This window comes from Lycium barbarum, chromosome 8, assembly GCF_019175385.1.
Source record: "Lycium barbarum isolate Lr01 chromosome 8, ASM1917538v2, whole genome shotgun sequence".
NCBI classification, from domain to species: Eukaryota; Viridiplantae; Streptophyta; class Magnoliopsida; order Solanales; family Solanaceae; genus Lycium; species Lycium barbarum.
In genome coordinates, this window is record NC_083344.1 from 96933069 (window position 1) to 96946425 (window position 13357).

Consider the following 13357-nt stretch of genomic DNA (forward strand, 5'->3'; position numbering starts at 1 on the left):
ATAGGATGGGGTGGTGGCAATGTCTCACCACTGGGAGCACTGCTCGAGGTGGTTCCTCTAGTCCCAAAGTGGGTGTTCTCTACGAGTGATCTCTGAATGGCCTCTGCCATCTGCTGCTCCTCTATACTCGAACCCCTAGGGCGAGTGGTCTCTTTCACCTCCTCCTCATCATGGGCCGCTCTCTTCCTCTTTCCCCAACCACCTGCTGCGATAAGCGTAACTAACTGCACCACTGGGAGGTCCTCCTCAATATCCTCCGCAACAGACGGTGGTGCTGCTACTAGGCTCGGATCATAGGCCTTCAACAGTGCAACATCAGCCTTAAGCTGCTCTAACTCTACCCTCAAAGCATCTGTGGAAGTGGTCGGGCGAGCCATCTCCAATGCAGTCAATCACTCAAATCCAGCCAGCCGAGCGGACAATGTAGTCCTCACAGGATCTAATGCCTCCTCCACTCTCGTCCTCACATAATCATCCAGCTGGTTTATTATAATCTTTGACCGATGGTCCGCTGTAGCCGCCTATTTTGCAAATTTCCTAAAGTTGTCCATTGAGAAGGCATATGGATCAACTCTAATAGTACCCTGGGGCTGTGCGGCTGGACTCGCTGGCTGGGGGACCGAACTCTGAGGTGGTGGAGCTGAAGTCTGTAGGTCAGGAATAGCAGTCTAAGTCTCAACGGAATCATCACCAACTTCAGCAGCTGGAGTCTCAGAATCTGCAGCCTGGACAATCTCAATAATAGGGGCAGCAGTGGCGGGTAACTCCAGTGTAGAGTCACCCGCGGCCCTGGGATGAATCAGCTCCTGTGGTAGGGGTACCCCTCCAAGTGCCACTGGGAACCCATCCGCTTGCCCTTGGCTTTCCTCAACGGCCTCATTCTTTCTCTTTTCTATCGAATGAACCGACGAAGCTGTAATCCGGTGGTCGATATCATCTATAAATCACACATGTGACCTCCGAACAAGCTCTGCAATCAGGCATGGAAGTATCAGGGAAGTGTTGGGCCGGGAAGCCCTAAACTGTATCTCCATACTAGCCAATGTCCCGAAATCAATCGGGTATCTGGACATCAATGCGGCTACAACAACCTACCTATCAACCGTAAGAGCATTATCGGCCTGAGTGGGGAGAAGTCGCAAGTGCACCACGCTCCACCAAAACTTTCCCTCTAAAGTCAACCACTACTTCTTTATTCCATTCTTTAAATTAGTACACTCGGCTCTCTTGGTCGGCCGACCCACCACTATAGATACCCAATCCCTGACGGACTGTTCCTTGCACCTCCGCAACTTATCTTCAAGCTCAATCGTCTGCCTCGGGGCGGTGTAGTTATCACCGAAATATACTCTGTCGATAGCCTGGGCAGATATATCAACACTCACCCCTCTTATCTCAACCTCACTCCGCGGTGGTAGCTCCTTCAACTTCTGCCTCCTCTTTCTGACTTTCTTGATCAATTCCCCATATGCAGCATATATCTCACGAACCAAAACAGGGCAATAGTCCCCAGGTAGCTCCTGTATGAACTCTAACTGATAGTGACGAATAAGCTCTCTGGCTCTGGGTAAGATTTCGAGCCCCTCAAAACTGATCCGCCGCTCTTCATTTATGGTTCGTTTCTCATGTTAGGTATCGTCAGCTTTTAACTCATTGTCGTACTCATACAGCTCTCTAGCACCCTCAACAGTAAATCGATATAAGCGATCATCAACCCTCTTCCTTCTAAGTTCCCGAGCCCTGGCTGACTCAGCATCAGTATCAATATCCACCTCATCATCACCAGGATGTGAGCTCTGACGGGTCTGGGATCTAGAATGTACCTGAGAGGACTGTGCTCGTGCGGTAGGTGAGGCATCTCCAGATGTAGCCTCTAATCCCTCCTCCTCGGATCCATCACCGGACCCAGATGTAGATGATTCCTCCTCGTCAGACTAGGAGGAACTGGGAGGTGTAGTAGCCGGTACTATGACCTGCCTGTTCCACGGAGGAGGAACAACCCTGGTTTTTTCACGGGCATAACCTCGGGCTCATCATTCGACCCCTCATCTCTAAGTGTGGGTTGGCCACTGGGCCTCCTTCGACCCGTTGCTCTTTGCGTTTGCTTCGACCCACCCCCTCTGGTGGTTGTCAACTTGGGTGGCACCATACCTGTAACCAGCAGAAACCTCAATCTAGTCAATCCGTACAAGTGAAATCTAAACATTTAGTTTCAAAAATAAATTTTTGCTTCTGTTCTCTGATGTCTCAGTATGCAGACCATCGATGTGCTTTGACGAGCCGTCGAACCTGTCGATGGACCGTCAAACTGCTCGACGGGACCATCATTGTACAAAGACGGTTCGTCGACCTATCGATGGTACCGTCGACAGGTTTACGGCCCTGCAGCAATAACCAACAGTCAACAGACCTAAAACATTTGTTTCGGCTTTGCGTTTTCCACTTCAATCAATCAGAGAACCAATTTTTCATTATTAGGCACATTTGCGATTTTCGGGTTACTCAGACTTCACCTAATTTTTGACTTTAGGCAATTATCCGGGTTTTGTTTGGTGGGTATAATGATATCAAACCAAGGCTTTTAATCGAAATACCCTCTAACCCGTTGGAGTTACTCAGACTTCGCTCCTTAAGCATCAAGTTTCAACAGAGAATTGGATTTTTCTTTTCAGAGCATTGGCGGGCATAATGAACCAACAAGTTGATCAAAATGCCTGCCGACTCAATGGGGGCACGATGTCTCGTCCTCACGAGTACATTTAACAACAATCATACCAAATTCCCTTCCCGATCCACAATTTCACACTTTTTCCAAGTCAAACATAGATTCCATTCAACAAATACAAACCCTAAGTCATGATTTCTACCTTTAGTATTCAAAATCACAGATGTCACCCCATTCTAGTTAACAACACACCCAACTCATTTCGATACCATCAAATAGAGCCTAGGTCCCAAAATCTAATTCTACAATTAATTTAGGAACCCTAGGCATCTCTTTTAGCAATTTTCGAATAGATGCAAACACTAAAACCAAGAGATGGTCGAAATTGACTCATCATACCTGTTTTTGTGAAGAAGTGGAAGAACACTTGACTCAAATATTAAACCCAAGGTGGCAGATTTTCATATTCAAGAGGGCAGAGGGTTCCGAAAATCAATGGTGGTGAGAGTGAAGGGTTGTGGGATTATAATAGGAGTGATTTATGGATGAAATTATGGGGATTGATTGAGGAAATAATAGGAAGTTATGGAGGAAGTTCGTGATGAGTAACTGAAAATTTTAAAAGCCTCTGCCCATTTACTTGATTTAAAACACTGACTGTGGCCCTATGTTTTTTTGAAGTATTTGGACAAGTCGACGACATGTCGATGACTCGTCAAAGCGTATTTACGACCAACAAAATGTAAGGACAGAGCATACCTGTTGACGAGCATTTCGACAGCGTCGTCAAACGTGTCGACGGTCCGTTGATATGCTCGTCGAGTTACTTACCTGCAGATGAGCAAATTCTAATCCTCAGAAGTTCAGCTCTGCATACCGTCATTGTACATTGTCGGTCCGTTGACATGTCGATGGCCCGTCTTTGTGCTCTGGTGTACTTTTACTGGTTTTTCCGAGTTTCAGTTCCTGCACTCTCGACACCTGTAAAAAAATAAAAATCTAAAACCTACAAAAATAAAATTACAGAATTTTAAACTTGGGTTGCCTCCCAAGAAGCGCTTAATTTAACGTCGCAGCACGACGGTGTTATCAGATTACTCTTGGTCGGGACTTGCCGCTTCAGCATTCGTCCCAAGGTGCTTCAGCCAATATCGATCCACAATCCTATCTCCATCAATCGTAGCATGGTGGTGTTTCACCCTCTGCCCGTTCACCTTAAATGTCCGAGTTCCGTGTTCGGGCTTCAATTCAATAGCTCCATGGGGTGAGACACTTACCACTTCAAAGGGACCTGACCACCGTGATTTCAATTTGCCCGGAAGCAGCTTCAATCAAGAATTAAATAGCAAGACAGGGTTACCTTTGTAGAATTCCCGCTTCAGGATTTTCTTGTCATGATATTTCTTCATCCTCTCTTTGTATAGCGCTGCACTTTCATATGCCTGATAGCGGAACTCATCCATCTCATTGAGCTGAAACAACCTGAGTTTGGTTGTTTCTTCCCAATTCATGTTCAGCTTCTTCAAGGCCCACGTGGCCTTATGTTCAAGTTCCACTGGCAGGTGACATGCCTTTCCAAAAAATAGCTTGAAGGGTGAAGTCCCAATCGGAGTCTTGATGGCAATCTAGTAAGCCGATAGAGCATCATCAAGCTTGCAGGCCCAATTAGTTCTATTTGCATTCCCCGTCTTTTCTAGAATACTCTTTATCTCCCGATTAGCGACTTCAACTTGCCCGCTTATGTAAGGATGATCCGGGGTTGCCACCCTATGCCTGACTCCATATTTATCCATCAATCCCGTAAAGGCTTTATTGCAAAAGTGAGAACCACCATCACTGATTATTGCCCTTGGGGTACCAAAACGAGTAAATATGTTCTTTTTCAAGAATCCCAAGACACTCTTGACTTCATTATTAGGTAAAGCCACCGTTTCTATCCATTTGGAGACATAATCAACACCACCAAGATGTATTTCGTGCCACAAGAGATTACAAAGGGAGCCATAAAATCAATTCCCCAAACATCGAGCACTTCAAACTCCATTACAAAGTTCATAGGCATCTCTTGCCTCCTACCAATATTACCTTGCCTTTGGCATTGATCACAAGAACGCACCATCAGATTGGCATCATGAAAAAGAGTAGGACAATAATAACCACGTTCGAGAACCTTGGCAGCAGTCCTCGTACCACTATGATGTCCCCAACCGAAGAGTCGTGGCAAGCCTTCAGAATCTCCAATACCTCACTCTCTGGGACACAACGCCGAATAATGTTATAAGCGCAAGTTCTGAATAAGTATGGTTCATCCCAACAGCACTGATGAACATCCTGCAAAAACTTCTTCTTCTAATAAGATTTTATCTCGTTGGGAATGACACCAGTCACCAAGTAGTTAGAAAAATCGGCAAACCAAGGTGCCACCTGCATAGACACCGCCAAAACTTGCTCATCTGAAAAAATGTATCTTCAATGTCAAGTTCTTCTGCTGGCATCCCAATTTCTTCAAGCCTAGAGAGATGATCTGCGACCTGATTTTCAGACCCCTTTCGATCTTTCACTTCGAATCAAACTCTTGCAACAAAAGGACCCAACGAATCACTCGTGGCTAAGCTTCCTTCTGTGCCATCAAATATCTTAACATAGCATGGTCGGTGTACACCACAACCATGGACCTCATCAAATAGGACCGAAACTTCTCAAAAGCATAAACTATTGCAAGCAGTTCTTGCTTGGTCACCGTGTAGTTCATCTGCGCCGCATTAAGTGTCTTACTAGCATAGTAGATCGGGTGCATAATTTTATTGTGCTTCTAACCAATTACAACACCAATTGCGAACCCACTAGGATCACACATCAGCTCAAAAGGTAATGATCAATCCGGAGTAACAATCACAGGAGCAGTAGTGAGGCGCTCCTTCAATTCATCAAACGCATTTTGGCACTTGTCGTCAAACACAAACTTAGCCTCTTTTTCAAGAAGCTTGCACATCGGGTTAGCAATCTTTGAGAAATCCTTGATGAAGCGCCTGTAGAACCCAGCATGTCCTAAGAAACTTTGGACACCTTTGACTGAGATGGGTGGAGGAAGTTTTGCAATCACATTTATCTTCGCTTGGTCGACCTCGATTCCCTTTTTAGAGATTTTGTGACTGAGGACGACCCCTTCCTTCACCATAAAGTGGCACTTCTCCCAATTTATCACCAGATTTGTCTCCTCACATCTTTTCACCACTTGACCCAGATAGTCAAGACAATCATCAAATGAATCACCAACGACAGAGAAGATCGACATCATACACCTCTGAAAAGTGGCTGGTGCATTACACAACCCAAAGGACATTTGGCTGAACGCAAACGTCCCATAAGGACAAGTAAAAGTCGTCTTCTCTTGATCCTCCAAGGCAATGTTTATCTGATTATAGCTCGAGTATCCATCTAGGAAGTAATAGTAAGACCTCCGAGCTAGCCTATCCAGCATCTGATCTATGAAAGGCATGGAAAAATGGTCTTTACACGTGGCAGTATTCAGCTTCCTATAATCCATGCAAACACGCCACCCAGTAACTGTACAAGTGGGAATTAGCTCATTCTTTTCATTAGGAACCACAGTGATACCTCCTTTCTTTGGTACACATTGAACATGACTTACCCACTTGCTGTCTGTAATCGGATATACTACCCCAGCATCTAACCACTTTATGATCTTGCATGTTCTGGTTCAATCTCCGCTGATGCTCAACACTCGGCTTGCTGTCCTCCTCTAGCTGAATTTTGTGCTCACAGATGCCAGAAAGAATACCCCGAATGTCTGCTATGGTCCACCCAATAGCACGTCTGTACTCGGACAAAATCTCCACTAAACGCTCAATCTGTTCCTCAGTCAATAATGCTGAAATGATCACTGGCAATGTCTTGTTCGAATCAAGGAACTCATATCTCAAGTGTGCTGGAACTGCTTAAGCTCAAGCTTTGGAGGCTCAGCAATAGAAGGCTTAGCTGGTGGAGTAGTTCCATTTGCAAGATCAAGATCAAGCTTTCTTGGGTGATAAGTGTAAGAACCTCGACCCTCAAGCGCGTTTATAGTTTACACGTAGCCCTCCATATCAGAAGCATCAAAATTTATCAGAACAGCAGCGAGAGCTTCTCTCAAACTTTTTTCTTCCATTTTATGTTCAACAACATCATCAATCCCATCAAACGAATCAATAACCGAGATACTCTCATAAGCGCTTGGTAACTTTATCCCCTTGCTTGCTTGGAAAGTTACTTCTTCATCATTATCTTGGAACTTAATTTCATCCTTTTCAGAATCCATAAGCGCTCTTCCCGTAGCAAGGAACGGTCTTCCTAAGATAATGGGAATATCTATCCACCGCACAATCCAGAATCACGAAATTAGTAGGCAATAAGAACTTACCCACTTGTACCAACACATCATTTATGACTCCAATTAGCTTTTTGATAGATCTGTCTGCCATCTGTAGTCGTATAGAAGTCGGTCTAGGGGTCCCCAATCCAGATTGTTTGAAAATAGCAAGGGGCATCAAGTTAATACTCACTCCATTATCACACAGAGCACGGGGGAATGCATGAAGCCCAATATTTCACGGAATAGTGAACACCCCTGGGTCTCCCTTCTTCTGAGCTGTGGTGGAAGAAATAATTGAACTCACTCGATGGGTTAGATTCACTGTCTCATGTTGAACAGACCTTTTCTTGGTAACCGGGTCTTTCACAAACTTAGCAAATCCAGGCATCTCCTTGACAGCATCTAAGAATGAAAAATTCACTATTAACTGCTTCAACTGATCATAGAACTTCTGACACTTAGCATCATCATTCTTCTTTGCCAGCCTCTGAGGAAAGGGAAGCTTTGCTTTGTACATCTGAGACAAAGGGCGAAGAGCCCCTTTTATCATGTGTTTCCCTGTATCAGCAGCAACTTCTGGAATATCAGTAACTTTTTCTTTACCTTGGACTTCGTCATCAATAATGGGCACTTTAGAACGCACCTCTTCTTCCTCAATAATAGGTTCTAGATCAACCACATTCTTGTCAGCACCTTGAAGTATTTTACCACTCCTTGTGCTAATAGAAAAAGTACGTTCCACTCCCCTACCATTCTTCGGGTTTGGAATAGTATCACTAGGAAACCCTCCTTTTCTAGCAGGATGCTGTTCTCTAGAAAGATCACGCATCTACTGTTCGAGATTCTGAATAGCTGTTGAATGAGAGACCATCATCTCTGAAAGCCTAGATAATGTATTTTCAGTGTTCGTCTGACTTGCTAACACTTTCTCAAGCATTGACTCCAACCTCGAACTACCTTGATCATTAGATTGCCCTTTTGGTGGAATGTAAGGGTTGGAACTTCTGTTCCCAAAATTACCGTTGTTGTTGTTGTATCTCCCTTTGTTAGGTCGATCATCGTTGTTGTTGTAGTTCCCTTGGTTGTTGTTATAGTTCCCTTGATTGTATGACCCCTGCCCTTGTTGGGGTCGCCAGTATTACTGAGTTGGCCAGGGAATCTCCCCCTTCGCTATGTAATCTGCATACTGAACATTCTCAACTTACGGAGGGGGGCCCTCTTGATATGGACCCTCATGGACTTGGTACATGCCAGGCGGCATGCCTGAGATATCTTCACAAATATTTACATTTTTCGCTTCTTTCTCATCAAGCCTTTTTGTCAGTAAAGAGAGACTAGTGGCCAATTGTGCCAATGTCTGCTGCGTTTCCTGGCTATCTTTCATAATATTTTGAATCAACGGTGTTCCAAGTGATAGTCCATCAGAATTACATGAATGCCATGCTTGGCTGTGAGTAGTCAATCGGTTAAGTATATCAGTAATAGTAGCATAAGACTTGTTCATGAAACACCCGCTAGCAGCATTATTAGCTATTTCTTGGGTCATAGGATCCAAACCTCTATAAAACGTCTCCTTCAAAATTTGTTCTGGAAAACCATGGTTTGGACTCCTATCCAAATATTCCTTGTACCTCTCCCAAGCTTCAAAAAGTTGTTCCCCATTACGTTGTTTGAATTTGTAAATCTGATCACCAATCTCAGCCATTTTACTCGGGGGGGACCACTTCCTGAGAAAAACTCTGACTATCTCTTCCCATGTAGCAATAGAGTTCCGGGGCAGCTTTGTGAACCATTTTCTAGCTTCTCCGGCTAATGAATATTTGAAGAGTTTTAGCCAGACTGCTTCTTGAGTCACACCCCGTTGGATATGCTGAGAGCACACATCCAAAAAGTTTGTTATATGTTGGTAAGGGTCATCATCAACTGCATTCCGAAAGTATCCCTCTTGTTTGAGCATATGATAGAGGGAATCGTCAAACTTGATAGTAGTAGCAGTCACCCTCAGATGAACGATTGCAAATGCAAAGTCTTCATCTGCTTCTGGTTCATCAGCAAAAACATTCTCGACTGGAAGTTCGTTGTTGGCCATGATCACCTGGTTTACAAGGTAGCAAACGAGGTGTGTTGGAATATGACAAAGACTTTAAGAAGAGTAAACACTATTTAGTAATTTCAAAACCGTATTCCCCGGCAACGGCACCAAAATTTCAAACGCTCAAATTACACCTATTAATGGTATAACGCGGACGTTGTCAAATATAGTAACCCAACGAGGTTGGGGTCGAATCCCACAGAGAATATGGTGTGAAAAGTTTACTAAACCAGTATTATACTAATCTTGCGGTCCTGGTGTATTCCAGAAAAGGGTTTTATAATTGATTTGGTTTGTGGACTAATTTAGAATGACTGGAAATTTAAAGTTGTAAATATGTGGGTATATGGGTAAAAAGAACCAAGGTTGTGTCTCCGTCAGATAAAGTGTATGATCATGGGTCTCGATCTTGATATACTTCTAATGGACTGTTTGTATGGATGCACTTAACCTCTATATGAATCTAAACTATTTCCCAATAAGAAAAGAATATTTCTTTCTATGCTTTTTCCAAAAATAAGAAAGTATGCATGAAGAACGATTAATTATGCCAAGTAAATTCCTCTTATTCCTAAGTGAATTGATTAAACAAGGTTTAAAGCCCTGAGTTCTTGTTATTTGTTCTTACCTAACCCTAGCTATTTTCCCAAATAACTAAAGTTTATGGTGTGAGCTAATGTTTGCAACCACTAACTATATGATGAATACGAAGAACCAATAAACCTTAACAATCCATTATGCGTATATCTTTCATGATCCCCAATCACAAAACACCCATTCTTGGGTTCACAACCTTAGTAAAGGTGTTTAGCTACTCATGGCAACAAGAAAACAATAAAAGATTGAAGATTGCATAATTGAATTATTGTATTGAACTTACGAATAAAACTTGAAAGTAATGAATGTAATAGTTTGGAAGTCTTCAAAAGCAAGAATAACTCAAAAGTAATTACTACAAGTCTAAAACTCCAGATGTCTGAAAAATAAAACCTAAATAGGTATTTATACAAGTTAAAACTCGTAATAATCAATCTCAGTGTTGTTCCATCTCGGCTAGCACTTCGACGGTCGTCGACATGCTCGACGACCCACTTGACGTCTGAGTAAACTTTTATCACCCTGCAGGAATTCCACCGTCGAAGCACTTCGACGGATCGTCGATCATGTCGACAGTGCAAGTCGATGATCTGAGTATTCTTTGATGTTTTTGTTACTTCGCAGGAATTGTTTGACGAGGCGATTTGACGGGCCGTAGAGCATGTTGACGGTCCGTCCTTATGCTTATCAGAACAGATTGCCTATTTTCCTCATTTTTTCGCTTTTCCGAGCATTCTAACTTCAAAACACCTGCACAACACATAAAGCACATCAAACTACCACGCACTTGCTCGAAAACAAGTAAAACTTAGAGTTAAAGAGCATTAGATGTGCCAAAAAATTTGGCACATCAGGGTGTTATGCGGTTTGGGAATAGGGGCAAGTTGAGCCCGAGGTACCTTGGTTTATTTGAGGTTCTCTGTTTAGTTAGGGAGGCTGCTTATGAGTTGACCTTGCCATCGGTCCTGTCAGGTGTTTATCCGATTTTCCTTATGTCCAAGTTGAAGAAATACCATTCTGATGGTTCTTATATCGTTTGTTGTGATTCTGTGTTTGCTTGATGAGAATATGTCTTCCGAGGAGGAGCCTATAGTAATTCTGGATCGGCAGGTTAGGAAGTTGAGGGCTAAGAAAATTGCTTCTATCATGGTTCAATGGAAGTATCGTCTCGTTGAACAGGCTACTTGGGAGACCAAGTCTGATATGCGCGAGAGATATCCCCAGTTGTTGCTAATGTATGTACTTTTCCCCTATTTCTATTCCTTATCGCTCGAGGACGAGCGATTGTTTAAATGTTATCTGATGTGATGGGTCGTTATGGTACTATTGACCCTTTTACCCCTATTGACCCTTTCCTGAGGTCATCCAGCGAGTTTTAGTGTGACTTTTGGAAGTTTGAGCCTTAAAGAGAGATATGTTTGACACAAAATTGCCTTTTGGGTAAACAAACCTTTTTTGGAATTCCACCTATTTTGAGAGGTTCGGATGACCCTTTTAAACTTGGTGGAATGTTCGGTTCAGTTGCCAAGGCACTTGGGCGCGTTTTGGTACTTAGGTTGGAAACTTGGCTTTAGGCCAGTGAGGGGTTGACTTGGTAAAATAGACCTCCATTGGAAATTTCGAGGCCACAGATGAGTTCATAGCTCGTTTTTATATATGTTTGCATGTTTGTTTTGTATCTATGGGGCCTCGAGTGATAGTTGGATTTCGGGTTGAAACTTGTCAAAATCAGAATTTTTTGGTGTTTGGTGTCCGCTGCCACGGCACAAAACTCACAGTAGCGGTCCCACTGTAGCGAGGGACCGACCGCTGAAGCGGGTGAGGAGATATTGTGATAAGTCGCCCAAGCAGACAGATATCCACTGAGGCGGACTCGCGATGGCGGATGGGGAGCTGTCGTAGATGCTTGTCAAGTTTTTGGTGTTGGTTACCATAATGGGCCATGTGGGACTGTAGCGTGTGCGCTATAGTAAGTAATCCAACTGCCGCAGCGGATGATGGGTAGATTATTTCCTTCTTTCTTATGTTAAAACACTTAACCCTATCATTTCCCTTCATCACTCTCTTACCACACTTTGGGCGAATTGAATAGCTTTTGGACTGAATCTTCTTTGAGACTTTGAGTATTTAGAGGTGCAAAGACAGGGCAAGGCTAAGGTTTTATGGCTCATGGTTTTTGTTCGACTTTCCATGTAGGTTACGACTAACCTTTTTGGTTAGACTTCAGTTAGCAAATCATATGTAGAGTTAGTGATTATTGGAGAAAGAATGTAAACCTTCGGGTATGGAGATTGGGATGGCATACTTAGGTTGGTATTGTTGTTGACTATGACTTATTGCCTTATTGTGTTCTATTGAGTTGTTGCCTTATTGTGATTTATTGGCTTGTCTCCACGTGACTGATTCTAGAGTTGATGCTTAGTGATTGCCTTATGATTGGAGAGCGTATTTATCATTGTTGAGGTTGTTGGAAAGGAAAGGAAAGAGATGATATTGTGATTGTGATTTTTGTATGGGTCCATGTGTGGCACGGATAATCCTTATATTCTTGTTGGCATTGTTATCATGCATTCCCTCATTTATAAATATATTGGGATCGGGTTCTGCACTGCAACACTTACTTAGATCGGGTTGCACGTACTGCAACACTAACTGGGATCGGTTTTCACATTCTGCAACATTGACTATTGGATTGGGCTGTGCGCCACAGCAGGTACATGGACTTAGCGGTCACCCATGCGTCATGACTGTCGAGGCGACAAAATATTCCGCCTGAAGCGTGTGTATCACTGAATTTGCATTGCATTCATTTCATATTTACATATTGCATTGTCTGTGGACTTAACAGTTGATCTTTGGTGATACGTGGACTTAATAGTGGTTCTTGAGATTGTACTTGGGACTTATAGTTGATTTTGAAGTGATATGCTAGACTTGGTAATTTGGTACTGGATATGATACTTTTGGAATGTGTTGAGTCATATCTGATTGGGAGCTTGTCCACCTTTCAGTCTCTTTCATATACATATGTTATCTAACTGTTGTCGGCCTATGATGGCTACTCAGTACGTGTTGTTGTACTGATATGAGTGCAGAGTACGTGACTAGGTTGACTTTCTCTCTTCGTGACTGAGTCCTGAGCTTGATTGACGGGCATTTTAGGGTGAGCAATTGGATGGATCCGTAGCCCTGATGTCTCTGCTCTTCTACTTGTCTTACTTGCTATTCTGAGACAGTATTCTGCTCATAGACCATGTATTCATATTTCAGACTTATGAATTTATTGTAATGGCTCTTGTACGGCCTAGACCAGATTCCTAGGGATTGATATATTATTCCGCACATACTTTATTTATCTATTTATGTTTGACTTATCATATGTTTGGGTGCTTGGGTTTATTTTATTGATGAATGGTTAGTGAATAAGGGACGGGTTCGCCTACCGAGGTGGGAAATGGTAGGTACAAAAGCAGGCCCCCGGACAATAAAAGGGGGCGTCAGTACATTTGAATTTTACTGGTCTGTAAAGCAACTGTATGAAATAACAAGGGATGGCACATGAAATAATTTTAGCTGTAACTGAAACAGAATGAAAGATCTTTATGTGGGGTGCTCAGGGATTGGATAACCC